Here is a 17,887-nt window from a genome sequence, read left to right as displayed (position 1 = left end):
GCACAGGTGTGGAAGAGAGGTTTCATGTGCACTATGTCCATTACTGATCATACAGCTCCTGGAAGTCCTGCTGGAACAGCCACACTTAGCCTGGCAAGATGTTGATTGGCAACGCTTAGATTGTCCAAACACAGTCATACACTGGAATTCAGCCCCATCCAGACATAGGATCCCACCTCTAACTCTGACCTTTCAAATTCTCCATCCTAAGGACTGAGATTTATACTCGTAGGCAATGTTGCAATTTGAGGTATGTAGCACTCTTTTCTCCCCACACCCCCCCCCCCATGTCCCTTTATAGCTGATATTTCCTCCTGCAGAGCCCACATTCAGGGTGATTTCTCTCATACTCGCAGTGATGTTACTGTACTGGGCTGATGATATCACTAGGAGGAGCAAATGAGATTTTAGGAAGGAATGCTTGGGGGCCTGGCTGGAAACAAAGACAAAAGAATCAGGAATGAGAGAAGAGTTGAGGATCAAATATTAGTGAGGACAAATCTCACTTTGGAGGGGTAAGGCAAGATGAACTTGTTGCCCAACATCAGTATGAAGTGAAGCACAAGGAGACAGAAAAGCATGTTGTGTACAGTTAGATGCTCTCCCTCTCTCCAGGTCACAGTGACCGGGAGCATTTATTATTCATCTTGCATGGCTCATTTAGGGAAAAATTAAGATTTAGATCCCACCACCTGAGACAGCATGTTCAGTGGCCGAGTGGTTGTAACTAGGGGTCAGGCAAACCAACTGAAATCAGAATTAGACTGGTTATTCTGTCAAATCTCAAACCAAACCCAGACCTGTCTGAAGGGCAAAGAAATTTCTTTAAGTTCAGGATTTATAATACTTTTGTATTTCCTGGCTTCTGTTGAATTGAAGCAGAAATAACCAAAACACCATGAGAAAAGCTACTTCCTGCCTGGCTGGAAGAAGGAAGTACCAGAAATCTCATGGGAAAGCTGGGACATTTCCAGCCCATTTCCAGACCAAAGAGGATCGGAAAAGCAGCTGAATGTTTGGATTCTTATTTGACTTGAACCTCAGAATTTTTGGATGATGTTTACATGTTGTTATTTCCCATGCACTACCAAAGTCACGAACGCATAAAGCCTGTGAACACCATTCTCATAGCGCCAAACCGACCCATTGGCTATCAGGCTAACACTGTGTAATAATGTTAATACAACTAGTTTCCAGGGCAGATCCTGGGGACACTTCTTAAGACAGATCCTGTTGCTGTTTGCACCCACTGTGGCTAGGACAGACCTTGTGTGAACATTCACAACAGCTACCATGTATTTGCAGTTTGGTTCACTCTGATCTAAGAACAGGTATGTGCAACAGTTTAGCAAACATGAATCAGACTTTTTTGATCTTGGGAGTTTTTTGCCTTGAAACCAGCCTTTAAAACCAGCCTTTGTGATAACTATGATGACTTGACCAGATGACGAGGCCAAAGGAACATGCACAAGCATGTTTCTGTATCAAGACAACAGACTCTGACTCATTTTTTAAGGAAACTAAACTTCACTAGTATTGTTAAGGTTTGAGTGGTCACCTAATTCGAAGTGTCTACTTCAGAGATAGGATGAGTACAGTCTTTAAACCAGGGGTGGGCAAACTTATTGGCCCAAGGGCCATATTTGGGAATAGAAATTGTATGGTGGGCCATGAAAGCTCACATAATTGGGAGGTGGTGAGGGCTCTGGTTAAGGGTCGGGCTCTGAGGTGAGGCTGGGGATGAGGGGTTTGGGGTGCAGGAGGGTGCTCTGGACTGGGACCAAGGGGTTCGGAGGGCGGGAGGGGGATCAAGGCTGGGGCAGAGGTTTGGGGCACAAGGAGAGGCTCAAGGGTGCAGGCTCCAGGTGACGCTTACCTCAAGCGGCTCCCGGAAGCAGCAGCATGTCCCTTCTCTGGCTCCTATGTGGAGGCGCAGCCAGGTGGCTCTGCATGCTGCCCCGTCCACAGGCACCGCCCCTGCAGCTCTCATTGGCTGTGGTTCCCAGACAATGAGAGCTGTGGGGGTGGTGCTTGGGGTGGGGGCAGCATGCAGAGCAGAGCCCTCTGGCTGCCCCTATGCTTAGGAGCCGGAGAGGAGCCATGCCACTGCTTCTGGGAGCCGTGTGGAGCGGTCCCCGACCCTGCTCCCTGACTAGAGTACCAGAGCAGGATAAGCCCCAGACCCTGCTCCCCAGTGGGAGCTCGAGGGCCGGATTAAAACGGCTGGTGGGCTGGATGCAGCCTGTGGGCTGTAGTTTGCTTACCTCTGCTTTAAACAATACAATAGGACGGAGAAGAGCAGACCAGTTTGCACATCAGCACATGATCCTGTGTCACCAGACTTGTTCAATGTCTGGTCTGATTCTGTTCAGGTCAGACACCAAGCGGAAAACTCCAAGTACTGCTCAGCCAGAGGTGGGCATAGTGGCCTGTTTCTAATTTTTTTTTTCATGTCATTTCTGCTTTCTGTGAATGCTAGGTAATCCCATAAAGATTGTGGGCCTGAATCTCATTTACATGAAGGCAATCTAAAGGGACCATAAAATGGGTGTAAATGTAATTATGCCTACTTTAAGGCCCCTTTACTTTGCCAGAGCCTTTTATACTGCCAGGACAGTGTAAAGAGTCCTTACGGTAAATGAGAATCAGGCCCTACATGTGCCATATGATAACGGGAAGCCACATACTGATATAAGGACATTTTGTGTAGGTCTGTATTATGTTACTTGTTTACAGTCCCCCAAATCTGGGGGTACACAACCTGTCAGAACCCGAATCTGAAGAAAAGAGAGAATCTGCCACGGAATTTGCCTACATTTTCAGGACAGGCCTTTATCCACCAGTTCACCGCTCAGGGCCAAATGTAGAAATGCTGTCTGACTGAACTAAAATAGAATAGATAGGGTTTTGTGGACATGGAATGGGGCTAGAGAAGGTTGAGTAGGGTTTTGTTGGAATATACTATGTGCCTCAAGACATTTTCTGACCTTAATCAATACAATATGAATTGATGAGCTGCACCTCTTTTACAAAGTACCTTGGCACCTGTTTCAGGATTGTCATGGTTTGTGACCTAGATCACGCCACTGTCCTGTCTCCATTTGATTTATGCCTTCTATCCACCATCCACTGTAATTGGCCTGACACCACTTTCTAGTTTCCAGATAACATAGTTACTGTGAGAAATGCCACTGCGCCCCTTGATTGTAATAACATCTTGTTGGCATAGAATGCAGATGCATTCCTGTTTGGTCCTTGATGACCAATGCTAAATCAGAGCAGAGTTTGGCAAAAATACCCCCTTCTTAAGGAGAGAGGGGTGACCACATAGCAATGTGAGCAAATAGAGTTCAACCCTCTCATTCTTTCACCTTTAGTACACAAAATATGCTCCAAATGCTCCTTATTTACTTGGTAAGTGCTGATAGTTTGCTTGCCTGGATTGGGCAGGTCACTTACTACATCCCAGCAAGTGATTTAAGAACAGTGGGAACGGAAGGGTGCTAAGCCATTTTCAAAATCTAGGTCCAATTGTAGGTGTTGAGGCTTTCAACAAACCTCGCCATAAGTGTAATTAGTAAGAAACCTACAGGAGCATGTAACTACCATGTAATTGCACTATTTCAATCAAGTGAATGCTAGGCCGTTACACAGTAATTAAAGAGGCCTCACAGCATAGTTATGCCATGGAATTAAAATGAGATCCAAATGACGTTTCAGGTTACAGTCTCCCATAAGATTCACAAATAAAAGTCTGCTGTTGCACCAACAGTAAGGCCATCCCATCTGCCCGGCATGAGGGAAATTCAGGGAAGCCTGGTGCTGGGTTTCCATTGGCCTGGCAGGTTCAGGACTGTCCCCTGATTATGCTGTTTTGTGCTAGTGCTTTCTCTCTGCCCCTGAACATGCTTGGTATCAAGGGTGATTGGGGGGAAAGAGCTGTATCTTCACAGAAACAAGCTTTTGAAAAGAGTTATTTTCTCTAACAAGTCCAGGCTGTTGTCAGTAAGTTCTGTGGTTTTAGTGCACCATATGCTGTATTCAACACTTTGCCAGTCTAGTGAAATGAATCCAGGCTGTGCTGTTCTCAGAACAGGACTGAGCAGCTGGAAGCCATGTTTATTACGCTTCATCATTATAAGGGTATCTGATAAAATCCTCTTTCTGGTCTGACTGTGACATTATACTCATAATAAACCTCTGTCTATGCTAGCCCTCTCTCTGATACACAGTGGGATGCTCCCCTTTACTTAGACTGTAACCCTGCCTCAATAAAGCCTATTTACATTGCTTACATTATAACAGTGTTTCTCACTAGTCCTGGTACTATTTAGCATGTGAGATAAGGAAAGAGGAGAGAGTATGAGCCTCTCTGCAGAATGCATGCACAAACATATATGCCACACACAACTGAATAGGGGCTCCAAGGCTGAGATACCTCTCTGGAGCAGATTTCAGCACAGCCAGATGTGTGTTTAGAAAACACTGATCCCAAATGAACTTATCTTACTATGAATTCAAAATCGAGGTGCTACTTACTTTCCCTTCCAGTTCAGTGACTTGGATTCTCCTCTCTGGAGAGAAAAGGAGTACTTGTGGCACCTTAGAGACTAACAAATTTATTTGAGCATAAGCTTTCGTGAGCTATAGCTCACTTCATCGGATTCATGCAGTGGAAAATACAGTGGGGAGATTTTATATACACAGAGAACATGAAACAAGGGGTGTTACCATACACACTGTAAAGAGAGTGATCAGGTAAGGTGAGCTATTACCAGCAGGAGAGAGGAAAAAAAAAAAAACCTTTTGTAGTGATAATCAAGATGGGCCATTTCCAGCAGTTGACAAGAATGTGTGAGGAACGGTGGGGGGAGGGGGGAAATAAATTTGGGGAAATAGTTTTACTTTGTGTAATGACCCATCCACTCCCAATCTTTATTCAAGCCGAAGTTAATGGTGTCTAGTTTGCAAATTAATTCCAATTCAACAGTCTCTCATTGGAGTCTGTTTTTGAAGGGTTTTTTGTTGAAGAATTGCCACTTTTAGGTCTGTAATCGAGCGACCAGAGAGATTGAAGTGTTCTCCGACTCGTTTTTGAATGTTATAGTTCTTGACATCTGATTTGTGTCCATTTATTCTTTTACATAGAGACTGTCCAGTTTGTCCAATGTACATGGCAGAGGGGCATTGCTGGCACATGATGGCATATATCACATTGGTAGATGTGCAGGTGAACGAGCCTCTGATAGTGTGGCTGATGTGATTAGGCCCTATAATGGTGTCCCCTGAATAGATATGTGGACATGGTTGGCAACGGGCTTTGTTGCAAGGATAGGTTCCTGGGTTAGTGTTTTTGTTGTGTGGTGTGTGGTTGCTGGTGAGTATTTGCTTCAGGTTGGGGGGCTGTCTGTAGGCAAGGACTGGACTGTCTCCCAAGATCTGTGAGAGTGATGGGTCGTCCTTCAGGATAAGTTGTAGATCCTTGATGATGCGCTGGAGAGATTTTAGTTGGGGGCTGAAGGTGATGGCTAGTGGCCTTCTGTTATTTTCTTTGTTGGGCCTGTCCTGTAGTAGGTAACTTCTGGGTACTCTTCTGGCTCTGTCAATCTGTTTCTTCACTTCAGCAGGTGGGTATTGTAGTTGTAAGAACACTTGATAGAGATCTTGTAGGTGTTTGTCTCTGTCTGAGGGGTTGGAGCAAATGCGGTTGTATCGTAGAGCTTGGCTGTAGACAATGGATCGTGTGGTGTGGTCTGGATGAAAGCTGGAGGTATGCAGGTAAGTATAGCAGTCAGTAGGTTTCTGGTTTTGGGTGGTGTTTATGTGACCATCACTTATTAGCACTGTAGTGTCGAGGAAGTGGCTCTCTTGTGTGCACTGGTCCAGGCTGAGGTTGATGGTGGGATGGAAATTGTTGAAATCATGGTGGAATTCCTCAAGGGCTTCTTTTCCATGGGTCCAGATGATGAAGATGTCATCAGTGTAGAGCAAGTAGAGTAGGGGCATTAGGGGACGAGAGCTGAGGAAGCGTTGTTCTAAGTCAGCCATAAAAATGTTGGCATACTGTGGGGCCATGTGGGTACCCATACCAGTGCCGCTGATTTGAAGGTATACGTTGTCCCCAAATGTGAAATAGTTATGGGTGAGGACAAACTCACAAAGTTCAGCCACCAGGTTTGCTGTGACATTATCGGGGATACTGTTCCTGAGAGAGACTCCATGCATTGGTGTGGACATGTAAAATCAAATGTTCCCCACAATGCAAACTGAGTTCTGCTCCATTGAGAGAAAGAACCTGTTCCCACAGCAGTAGCTCCTTATAGACGTTGTGATGCATGCAAAGTGTTACCCTTCCCCTATAGGGTCTGTCTGTCTGTCTGAGTCAATGTGTGGATCTGATGGGGCAGAGTTAGCCAGGATTCTCTTACTTTCCCACAGGACACATAGACCTCGTGAATATTTATTCACACACTTTGCCACCATATCATTTGACATTATTGGCAAGTTCTACTCAGGAGAAGCCCACGGCCTGAATTAGGGAGAGCAGCAGATCAGGACTCAGGTGCACTGGTAAAATTGTGAAAGGAAAGCTAGTGAAACAGCTGCCCATTTTCTATCTGGATCTAGCTGGGGTATTTGTTTGGGGCTTTGCACTTAAAATAAAGTGCAAATTCTATAAAATTATTTAAAAATAATCAAAGAAAAATCTGAAAAAAGGCTTTGTTTCCTCTGACAGATATGACTCATTAGCTGAACCTCTTTCCTGTGAAAATATGGATACCCTGCAGCCCCACATGAAGGATTCCCAGGCAGTCTCTTCTTCATCCAGGCACTGGATTAGAGAAAATATTTTGAAAGAGTTCAGAGTAACAGCCGTGTTAGTCTGTATTCGCAAAAAGAAAAGGAGTACTTGTGGCACCTTAGAGACTAACCAATTTATTTGAGCATAAGCTTTCCTGAGCTATGAAGTGAGCTGTAGCTCACGAAAGCTTATGCTCAAATAAATTGGTTAGTCTCTAAGGTGCCACAAGTACTCCTTTTCTTTTTGAAAGAGTCTGATAACTAAAGCAGAACACATCAAGTAACTTGGTAACACTCAGAAAACACCTTGAAGTGGTTTATTGAACATATTTTTGCTCTGCTTTGGTGGAAGATGTTAGGGCAGCTCAGTCACTGCCCAGCAGCACCCCAGATAATATTTGGAAGGAGGCAGTTCCCTTTGCCCCATCTTAAACAAAACTTCACTCATGGTAGCTACCACTTCGGTTACTGCTAGTTTACAAACATGACACCTGATTAGCAGTACAGTGGCACCTTCCATTTCTAAACATTCCCTCACTTTTTCTCACCATCATGGTTTTCTTGTGCGGCACTTGAAATTAAGGGTGATGATTGTGGAACATTCCATGATGACTTCTGTTAGGGAGGATTGCTAGTTTGTGTTCAGACTTTATTGCTATGCTTTTTAGAATAGTCTCTGCCCAGAACACCTTACAGTGGCTTGTAACAAAGGAAAATATTATGCCTAGCCACCACATCTGTATATTTACCGTAAAGAAATTTAATTATGGGTGATAGCAGTAGAGTTCTACAGAAATTTATTAGGATTTTATGGAACTCACTGTAAAAAACGATATAATTTAATAGAAGATCGAATCCTTTCTATAGACTGTTGGAACCATCCTAAAGAATTCTAATAACAGGGACAGAATTCTCTATTAAATTATTTTCCAGTTGGGTTAGGAAGGACAGTCTCCAATATTTAGCCAAAATGTTACAATCTTTTCATGCTGATCTTTCCAACAAATGAATTCTAATGCATTTCAGTGGGACGATAGAGTTGTCTAGCAATGGGAAGGTAAGGATCTCTATTTTTCCTTTCAAATGGTCCCTATTTACAGCCTTCAGATATTGGCATATGTGTGTAAGGATTGTGCAGATCCTTCCTTTCCATGTCAGTGTTGCTTTGCTCTACATTTCAGAGGTGCAGTAGCTTATTGGCAGCTCATTAAGGTTTTTCTCAGACCTGTGTTACTCCTTAGATAGTGCTTTGGTTGGGTGACTATTGCCATTTACTTACAGTATGGTAGGGGAATGTAGAGGACAGTACAGGCCTTGTATACTGGCTCAATTAAAAAGACAGTAGAGCTCAGATACACAACTCTGTATGAGCAGGGCCCATCTCAAAAATGTAAATTGTTTGTTCATTTAGGAGTTTTTATTTTGGTGGATTAAAATTGAAAGGTTTTGTGGAAAGTATATTTTAAGGAGGGATTGGAGCAGAAAGACAGAAGTCACTTGACACAGGAGAAGTGGGATAAATGGTATCTCCTCAGTTGTATGGATAATTGTAGACACCATCTTTCTGATTTTATTTAATCTTTCATTGGAAGAACCTGATACAAATTGTGCGGCTGTCAGACAGGAGCTATAATGCTGTGGTACACTTGGGGCCTGACTCTCCATTCACTCATACCGCTTTTACCCTGGTGTATCTGCATGGACAGTACTGGAGCTACTCCTGATTTACACTGGTGTGAGCAGGTAGAGAATAAGGTCCATGGGCTATATAGTTTGTCTCCAGAGTTCTTACAAGAACCCTGAAATCCTTGAATATTTTCACCATTCTTATAGCTCCAACCCAAGAGTTCTGCCATCCCTAGCCAAAAAGTAGCAGTGTAAAGCTGAGGAAGCCCACCACTGACCCTTCTTTCCGAGGACTGACTGGAGAAGCATTATAAAAACTGGACTTACTTTGCACTCTGAGGACTTGCAATTAGATGAGTCTCAAGTGTATTTACCAGCACCTGCTTGGACCTCTTTTCGGGAGCAGTCCTCCAGGCTCTCTAGCCATTTCCCCCCTTAGGTAGGTCTCACATCACAGCCATACACCATCCTTCTAGCTGGGGAAGGCTGGACAAAAGTGAACGAGGGGTCTCATAATAACCCATTGGCCTGGTTAGTGTGGAACCTGAACTCAGATCCTCTGTGCTGCCCCTAGACTGTCAAGCTATCCCTGGTGTAATTCTTAAGGAGACAGCACTTCCTCCAGCCTTTCAGGTCTCCCTTCTGTGATGAAGGGAGGTAAACATTGGGGTCATGTACAATGTATAAATCATTTTCAAATAGGGACATTTTAAAATATCTTTGATTCCTTTTAAATGTTGCTGGAATTTTAATTTCTTCAGTTTTAGATTTCTAACCTATCCCCAGCAGACATGCCCCGAGCACATGGACATGATTTATAAGCCACGTGCAGAACTCACTGACCAAGGACACCCACCAGTAGTCTCCCTCAGAAGAAAGTTGACACATTTTGGTATACATTTCTTTGGTATGTTTTAAAGTTCTCCTCATATAAAATAAAGAAAGTATTCCCTATGCTTCCCAGAGAGGAACCCAATGGGTACAGCCTAATGGTCTGATTCCCAGCAAGCATAAGTGAAACTCTCCTCATCTCTCAGTGAACAAGGCAGCAGCAACTGCTTATGGGCAAATTCTGAAACCTGTCACACGATGGTGTTTTCCAGAACTTTGTAGATACATTTCCCTCCTATTCTGAGACTTTTAGGTGTTGCTGCTTTTTTTGCTAGACTTATCGGCTAACCTGATGTGGCTCAACCCATTCTAAGGAACCAAATATCTAGACTCCAAATCCCTCCCATAGGGCACAAACACCTAACCAGGTATCTTCTTCAAGCACCTGATGGAATCCAACCTGTAAAGAACTTCTGAGTTTCATTCAATATGCAGCCATCAGTTCTCGTGACCTTCACCCAAATCTCAGTGCAGGGCAATGGTGGCACTACTCACTGGGCTCCTAGTCCATTGGCTAGAGACAGACTGGATGACTGAATAAGATTTTCTCCTGCTAGAGTACATGTTCTGTATGTCTGAGTTATTAAATATTTAATTAAAACATCATCTATCCCAATTCTTTGAAGTTCCAAGTACAGCAGGTCAGCAGCAAAACTGAGTCTGAGTTTTCTGTTTTACAGTGATTATGTTCATTTAATCCAAGATAACCTACTTGGGGAATTGCTTCTGTGCGTTCTTGACTGAGAAGTGTGTAACTGTGATGCTTTCACCTTCAAGGAGGCATCACTTACGCTCCCAAAACCTGACATCATGCTGACTGCCCCCAACCACTCTACTAATCAATCTCTGATTTTGTTTTCCAAATTAAAATCAATCCAACACCTTCTAACCCCATCCACTCACATACTACAGGGAGGGGCAGCCTTTTAAAAACCAGAGATTCCCTCACACACTCAGAGGAGTTTAAAAGGGGAGAGAAACTAAACACACTGTTCCAGTGGATAAACCACAAAGCTGGTGTCTTGGAAGTGGGAAGAGCAGGCATCATGTTTTTCAATAAATTTTTTAAGGGGTGGGATGGTGAAAATCTAATATGGATCCTGAGGAAGACATTTCTTATACAATCATCCTGACTCTTCCATCTCAAGCACAGGAGATGCTGTTTCTGCAGCTACAGCTCATGCACCACACATGTCCTCTCCAACCCTTTGCTGACAACTGGGGCCAAGCACTGGAGAGCATAGCTCTGGGAGAATCACATGGAGTGGGGCAAGAGAATGTCAGTGGGAATCGAGTAAGCCCCAGTGGGATGAACTTGTGTGTATGTGAAAAAGGTTGGTTGTGACCAAACCCTTCTCAAGTGCTTGTGAAATATTGGTGGTTACTGACTGCAGACCTGCAATAGGTCCTTTTACAGTACATGGTGGCGAGGTGAAAAAAAAAAAAAAAAACATACTGCTGAAGTAAAAATATTCTTTCTACTCCCCTCTGCCCAGTTTCTCTTTCTTTCCAGCTTTCTTTTCTCTCTGCCTTCTCCTTCCCCTTGCTTTCTCTAAACCCTGTTTTCCCCTTTTTCTATTTCTCTCTCTTCTCCCATCTGTCATAAGAAAGTGACTGTGTCCTTTGAGGGGACAGTTTTCTTATGCCATTTTATACACTGTGCTTCATGTTTAGAACTTTTTTGCACTAGGTCCTATTACATTTATTTTCCAAGATGGTTTGACAAAAAACAAACAAAAAAAAATAAAAAACAAAACCATGCTATAATTCAGTTGTATTAAAAATATTATCCTACTACTCTCTGTGTTCAATAGTCTCTGTACCTGTAATGCTTTCAGTTCTGTTGTATTTTGGGGCAGAGGTTTTCTCTGCTCCTTGTTTAACCCAGTAAAGAAATAAAATGTTAAGAATTGATGATAACTTCCCCCTCACTTTCTCTGTGGCTTTATTTGGGAGTGCACTACTAGGTTATATAATATGTCTTGTATTCTGCGGCGCTTAGCTGGGATTGTACCTTGTCAAGCCTTAGTGCCCAATTGGCCTCTTACCTCTAGGTGAATAACAGAGATTGTCCTGCAAACCACAGCAAAGAGATGCCACTGTTGATCAAATATAAATGTGGGAAAGTGATACAGCATGAATGAAGGGTCCAGTAGCTCTCATATATCTGTCCTATTGGTGGTTTCCTACAGAATCCAATATCAAATGGAGACAGAGCAGGCAGAATAGAGGGACAATAACACTGTCCTACTGAATTTTTTGCAACCTTTCTTTTCTTTCTGCTCATCCCATTTTTTCAGTGGGTTTCACCTCAGGACAGCCAGAGGCAATGACAGACACCACAATTCCAACAAGGGATTTATATAAGAATAATGACTAAACCACTGAGGTTCACTGTGGCAACTGCCATGATTCTGATGCCCATCTGGAATTCATTGCATCTGGACTAAGAGTCCAGCATGCAGTGGGACTAGGACATGCAGCACCAAGTCAAGTACTTTATATGGGTACCCAAGAGGCTACATAATAAAACTCTGAAGGCTACATTTTGGCCACCCAGCACTAAGCTGAAATTTCTTGCTTTTTCTCTCAAAACTGTTAAAGAAAGCAGAAGGGGAATGAGAGGGATAGAGAGAGAAAGGAGGAAAGTGAGATCAACAAACACTAAAGATGAATGGAGGAAAAAGACACCAATGTGTACCATAAGAAAAGGATAAAGAAGAAAGAATGGGTGGAGTGAAGTCAGGAACAGAAAATCCATTAAACAAAACCAGGGGAGATGGAATATGATGTATTCTATAAAATGTATGAAGGAGAAAACTGATTGCCAGGATAGTAAATACCAAATATGTTGTTTGATTTTGGACACAATAAAAAGAATGTATCACTCTGAGAACTGAAGTGGTGATTTTGTGGCCTCAGGCAAGGTGCGTTCCCCCTCCTCTCCCTTGGTTAAAGCTAAAATCATTCCTATCCATAACCCACAGAGATACTTCAGATTAATATATATTTTGCCTGTGAATGCCAGATTTCACCAAACAGTACAGTTTCAAAAAGTACACACAGAAGAAGAGATGCCTGAAGCCCCTCCCCACTAAGGGCTTTTGCCTCCAGCAAAATTGATAAAGGGCAAATTCTATGGTCCTTGGTTGAGCAAAACACCCAACGAAGGATGGCACAATTTGGCCCTAAGTATTTTGTAGGATATTCCAATGATATTGCCTAAGCTGCTGGTCCCTGCCAATCCAGGTGTACTCATTTTGCAACCCCACTGAATGGCAAATTAGTGGACATTAGAGAATGTATTGCTTTCTCCCATTTTCTGCCCAACTTACATCCTGTTTATATAATGAATTGGGCCCATTATATCTCAAATAAGAAGCAAATGAATTTCATTTCAGTTTTCCCACTCCTTATGCTAATGAATGAGTCCTCCTGAGGCCTAAACCTGACCTGGTTAGAATTGCCTCAGACTCTCTTATCTGGCAGTAATACCTACTCACCATCCTCCTATACACTTTCATCTCTCCATTCCTTTCCATCACACATTCAGTCCTTAAGCCAATATCACTATTCTGCTCTGCAACCTCAACATAATGCATTGTTTCAGGGTTGCGCAGATTGCTTGCCAACTGCCTGCTTTCTTGCTTCTTCCCACATTCACACACACGTATGTATTTTCCTTCCCTGGGTGCCAAGCATGGCTGTCTACTCAAGACTGGCTCTCTCCTCAATAAGGCTGGCACCTGATTTTCATCTCTATAATATTCTGCCCCAGGGACCTATCTGCTGTGCAGAAGATTACACAAAAAATTCCCTTGGAAGAAGCCAATATGTTTCAAACACACTGTCTGGTCATCTCCCCATGCACATCTTCATGGTGTGGAGTCCAGGGGTAAATTGGGGATTTTTGAGGTATCCCATCTCTCAGGGAAGGTGTTTTTGATTATTCCCTGCTGGGATGACTCAAGATCAAGACGATCCAAGCAGCCTGAGGCTGGAACAATTCTGCTTATTGGTTTGGTAAGTTACTTGTTTTGCAGCAGGCAGGGTCCAAAGGTTATTAGATCTGCCTAGAGACAGAAATATTAAGCAATACAGTGAAATCCATTCAACTAAAGAACTGAGGGTAGAACCCTGACCATAAGAAATTCAGCAGTGTTATCTGGGGTCAGCCTAAGCCATTAAATTTAAACAGCTCCACTCCCAGGTCCCAGCTTCAACATGTGAATTGCTTTTCTTGTTCTGAAAGTTTGTATTAATTGTCTAGATGTTATTCTCCATATCACTTAAGACAACAGAAAAAAGTGTAATGTTGCAGCCCTCTCTCCACCCTATGAGGCAGACCTGCTATCCAGATCCTCCCTCCTGTTTGACCTGTAATAAATTATGACTCTCCATTCACCAGTTGTTTATAGCGAGGTCCCTGACATTTTGTTTTTGCTGCTGGTATAATGGACAAAGTGAAAACACAACTGGCCTGCCTGCTGCAGACTGAGGCCTACAAATCAAAGCAACTGCAAGGAGGGGCCAAGGCCATATGGAGAGCTCAGGTGGGATAATCTGAAGAAGCTCTTTATGTTGAATTCTAGGGAGGGTTAGCGGTTCCAGGCATTTATTTCAGGGTTTAGAGCACAAGGATTGTAGTACTACACAGCTCCCCTTCCCAACTGAAACTGCTACTTCTAAACCTTGGGGGGAGCCAGTTAGAAATGACGAAGACAAGGGGAAGGACCAAGGTCCTCCAGTGCTTCAGGACACCTGCCATGAGAGGAAGCTGATCTTGTCAGGTAAATCTACCTTATCCCAATGATGATACCTGCTAAATGCCATGGCAGAAGAATCGTCATCCAAGATCACTGCTAAAGGGCAATAGCAATAATTATATAGCTCCCTAGTGTACATCTCAGCTTTCCACACAGCCTGGTTCTGTTTTGTTGGTGCCTTAGGGACAATAGTTGTAAAGACTCTTAAAGGTCTTAAGTTAAAAATGAAGACATATGGAGGTGCTCTTCATACCTTGGGAGGGGAAGGAGTCAGGGAGTGGGGACAGGTACTGGAAATGAAGGAGTTAGGGCAATGATGGGATACGAAAAGCCTCTAGGGTGGGTCTGTTCTTCTAAGGTCAATTTGTCATATTTTGCTTGAGGTTTGTGGGTTTTATTTTTATAATGAGCCTAGAGAATCTGATCATCACAAATGAAAAATCTTAATTAGCAGGATGAGATAAGGAGTTTCACCCAATCTGACTGGAGCCTAATCTGCATGGCCTTTCCTGCAGTTTATTAGTAAAGGAAACCTGCTAGGACTTGGCACAGAGTGCTGGGAGTTACACTGGGACTAGGTACACAAATTCTATTTTGATGGGGGCTGGATAGATCCTGGAAGTAGTAGAGAGTCCAGATGTAGCCAAGCTCACAGCAAGGTAACAATTTGTAAATGCAAACATGGTGTTTTGGATTTATTAGCTTGGTTTGCAATCTGTTGTAGGGCTTGAGAATCTCTTTTAAAATATATAAATCCATTTCTGGGTTTCGGACACCATCAGATGCTTTAACTAAATCAGATGTTTGGGAGAGGAAAGAACATTTCACCTTACACGTGGCTCAGATTTCCTGGCAGGTTTTATGGATCAGATGTGATTCCAAGTAGACCAAGTTTATAGCTCTCTCTTGGAAAGCCCCATTCCCACAGAGTAACTGTTTTCATACTAGAGATTAGCACAGCTTGTGCCCCACAGGCCAGTCCCATCATTAGAGATTGTCCAAGTACGCAGACAAGGGAAAGTCAAGATGATTTCCAGTAAGAAAGCATAACCATGAGCTTCTCAAAAGCAAGCATGAATGTGTGCTACCAGGAGCAGCAACTTCTCTGCTTCCATGTGTATAGTGAGATCACCTTTAGGCCCATAGTCTAAAAGGAAAATATACACCAAGCTCCTTCCTTCATCACTACCTTCCTGGAAGGGAAACATTGAAACACAAGTGGTCTCCCCGCACTCATCCTCTTTGTGGCATTTGTCTCCAATCCCCTTCAATAGCTTTAGACTATGAGCCCTTACAGCAGGGACCCATTTTATGTCCAGCTCTATATTTTCGAGTGTACAGCACCATATACACTTATGGAGATCTATTAGTACTTAATCAGAAATAAGAGCAGTTTTCAATAACTCAGTGTTTGTTGTTGTCAGATTCAAACAGGAATGCCAGAATACTCAAAAGTATTTAGGCTCCTTCCATTGAATTCAGTGGAAGTCAGGAGTCTAAATACATTTGTGGATCTGGGCTTAATAGCTCTGACTAGAAGCAAGCATAAGAGTAGGAAGGCCCAATGTTAGCTTCCCACATGGTCAGTGCAGACTTGCAGTCCGCCCTGCTATTCTTCATGCAGTGTTGCCAGTGTACATCATTCCTGGCCTGTAGCATTCCCTGCTATTACAGTTGTAAGCCACCCCACATACATGCCAAAGAGTCACCCCTCTAGACCTCTCCAGAGCAAATGCTATACAACAAGAGCTGAAATGTGTGGTGCTTTTGTGATGTGGGCAACATACGGTGAGAACAGAACTAAGGTCCCTTTGCTCCTTTCATATATAGCCCAGTCTGGGTTGGAATCGATGTCTAAAGAGATTAATGGCTCACAGCATTGCCAATTCCATGTATTCAAAAAATGAATCTGGTCCCAAAAATCATAAGATTTAAAAATCATGGGATTTTTAAAAATGTATGGGGGTTCTTATTATTTGTCTTCTGGCATCTCAGCCTTTCAGGTCCATTCAGCCTCATTTTCAAGCTTTTCTAAGCAACCATGAGGGAAAGTTACTTTTTAAAATGAAACTGAGACTCATATAATCACTTGACTCCAGGAGCTAGGTCTTTGAGAAAAACAACAAAGATCACAAGAGTCCTGATAAAATCACAAGAGTTGGCAACACCTTCTCTACCCAGTGTTCCAGATTAATTTCTGGCTCTGCTTCCATTTCACAGCTATGTAACTCAGCTTTGTTAATTCAGTACTCAAATTTCTCATATTTACCGGACATGCAGGTTTATCATATCTGTGACTACTCTAGACTACCACATAGAAACAGGAGCTGGCCCTGGCATAAATACCTAAGGCCATCTATGAGGAATGCATTGAAATCCATACTGAATCTAACCACCGTACCATCTAAGCAAGAAACAATGACTAGTAGAGCAGAACTCCCAGGGCACCCGTCCATGAATGAAAAACTTATCTTGGTTCACATAACTGTGATTCTTCCAAGTGACCACTGGATGTCACTGGTGTTCCTCATAAAGGCATCAGAAACAGCTAACCTGATCAAGGAAATAGCACAGAGGTAAGTGCTGAAGAAAACAGCTGAAGTCTGACATAAGGGGAAGTAAAGTATCCACTGAACTGTGATTCCCTGTGGAACCTTTCTAACCACCCCGTGGATCATACTGACAACTTTCCAGGACCCTGAGGGCTGCTTTTAATTTGCATATATATATATGTATATCCATGTAGTTTAACACACGCAACTCAACATATTTTCTGGGACTAGTATCTTTTTTTAACTAGAAATTGCATGTGGCTTGTGTGTGCTAGCAATAAAAACCCTGCTATTGATCAGCTGTATCCTCACACTGTAAATCACTGGAGTGATGCGGATCAGGGGGAGGTATCCCTCTAACTTTTTCTTATCCTGTTGATATTCCACTCAACAAGATGCAAGACTTAAATATTCTCAATCCTAGAAGCCTCACTCCCCTGCCATTTCCCACCTATGTTTTTATGTGACTGCACCAGCAGTGATGTGCAATCCAAATGGAGAGATGGTGGCAACTCAAGAGCAGGTAAGACCACTGGTCTATCTGGAGCAGTTAGATGTTGTGGTATGGTATGAGAATTTCACAGAAGCAGCTTTTTGTTTCTCCCTCGCAAAAAGCAATATTAGCCTGTGTGAATTCTGTGGATACAGGTGCTGGTGCAATCTGCTTGGAAACTACACTCCTGGTCAACTCCCCCAACCAAAGAGAGTTCAAATGAAATATAAAATGCTCAAAGGGCTTGTCTACATGCGAAGTTGCACCAGTTTACCTAAATATGTGATTTTAAATTGTGCCTTAGTTAAACTGCTGGGAAAGACTGGGTGAACACCCTTCCATCTACATAAACCTGGCTTATACTGCTTTCACTTGTGTGACAAAGTTCCTCCTCTACCTTAGTCGGTCTTGCGTTTATTGGCGGATTTGCTCGCCTTGGAGGTTCATGGCAGCCCTCAGCTTGGCTGTTTTTCTGAACCCACAGTCCAATTCAATGACTCCTGTGTCTGACCAGGAGTTGGGAGGTTTGGGGGGAACCCGGGCCCACCCTCTACTCCGGGTTCCAGCCCAGGGCCCTGTGGAATGCAGCTGTCTAGAGTGCCTCCTGGAACAGCTGTGCGACAGCTACAACTCCCTGGGCTACTTCCCCATGGCCTCCTCCCAACACCTTCTTTAGTCTAACCACAGGACCTTCCTCCTGGTGTCTGATAACGCTTGTACTCCAACAGTCCACATTCTCACTCTCAGCTCCTAGTGCC

The sequence above is a fragment of the Eretmochelys imbricata genome, chromosome 9, assembly GCF_965152235.1.
Source record: "Eretmochelys imbricata isolate rEreImb1 chromosome 9, rEreImb1.hap1, whole genome shotgun sequence".
Lineage (NCBI taxonomy): Eukaryota > Metazoa > Chordata > Testudines > Cheloniidae > Eretmochelys > Eretmochelys imbricata.
This window is presented reverse-complemented; position numbering follows the sequence as displayed.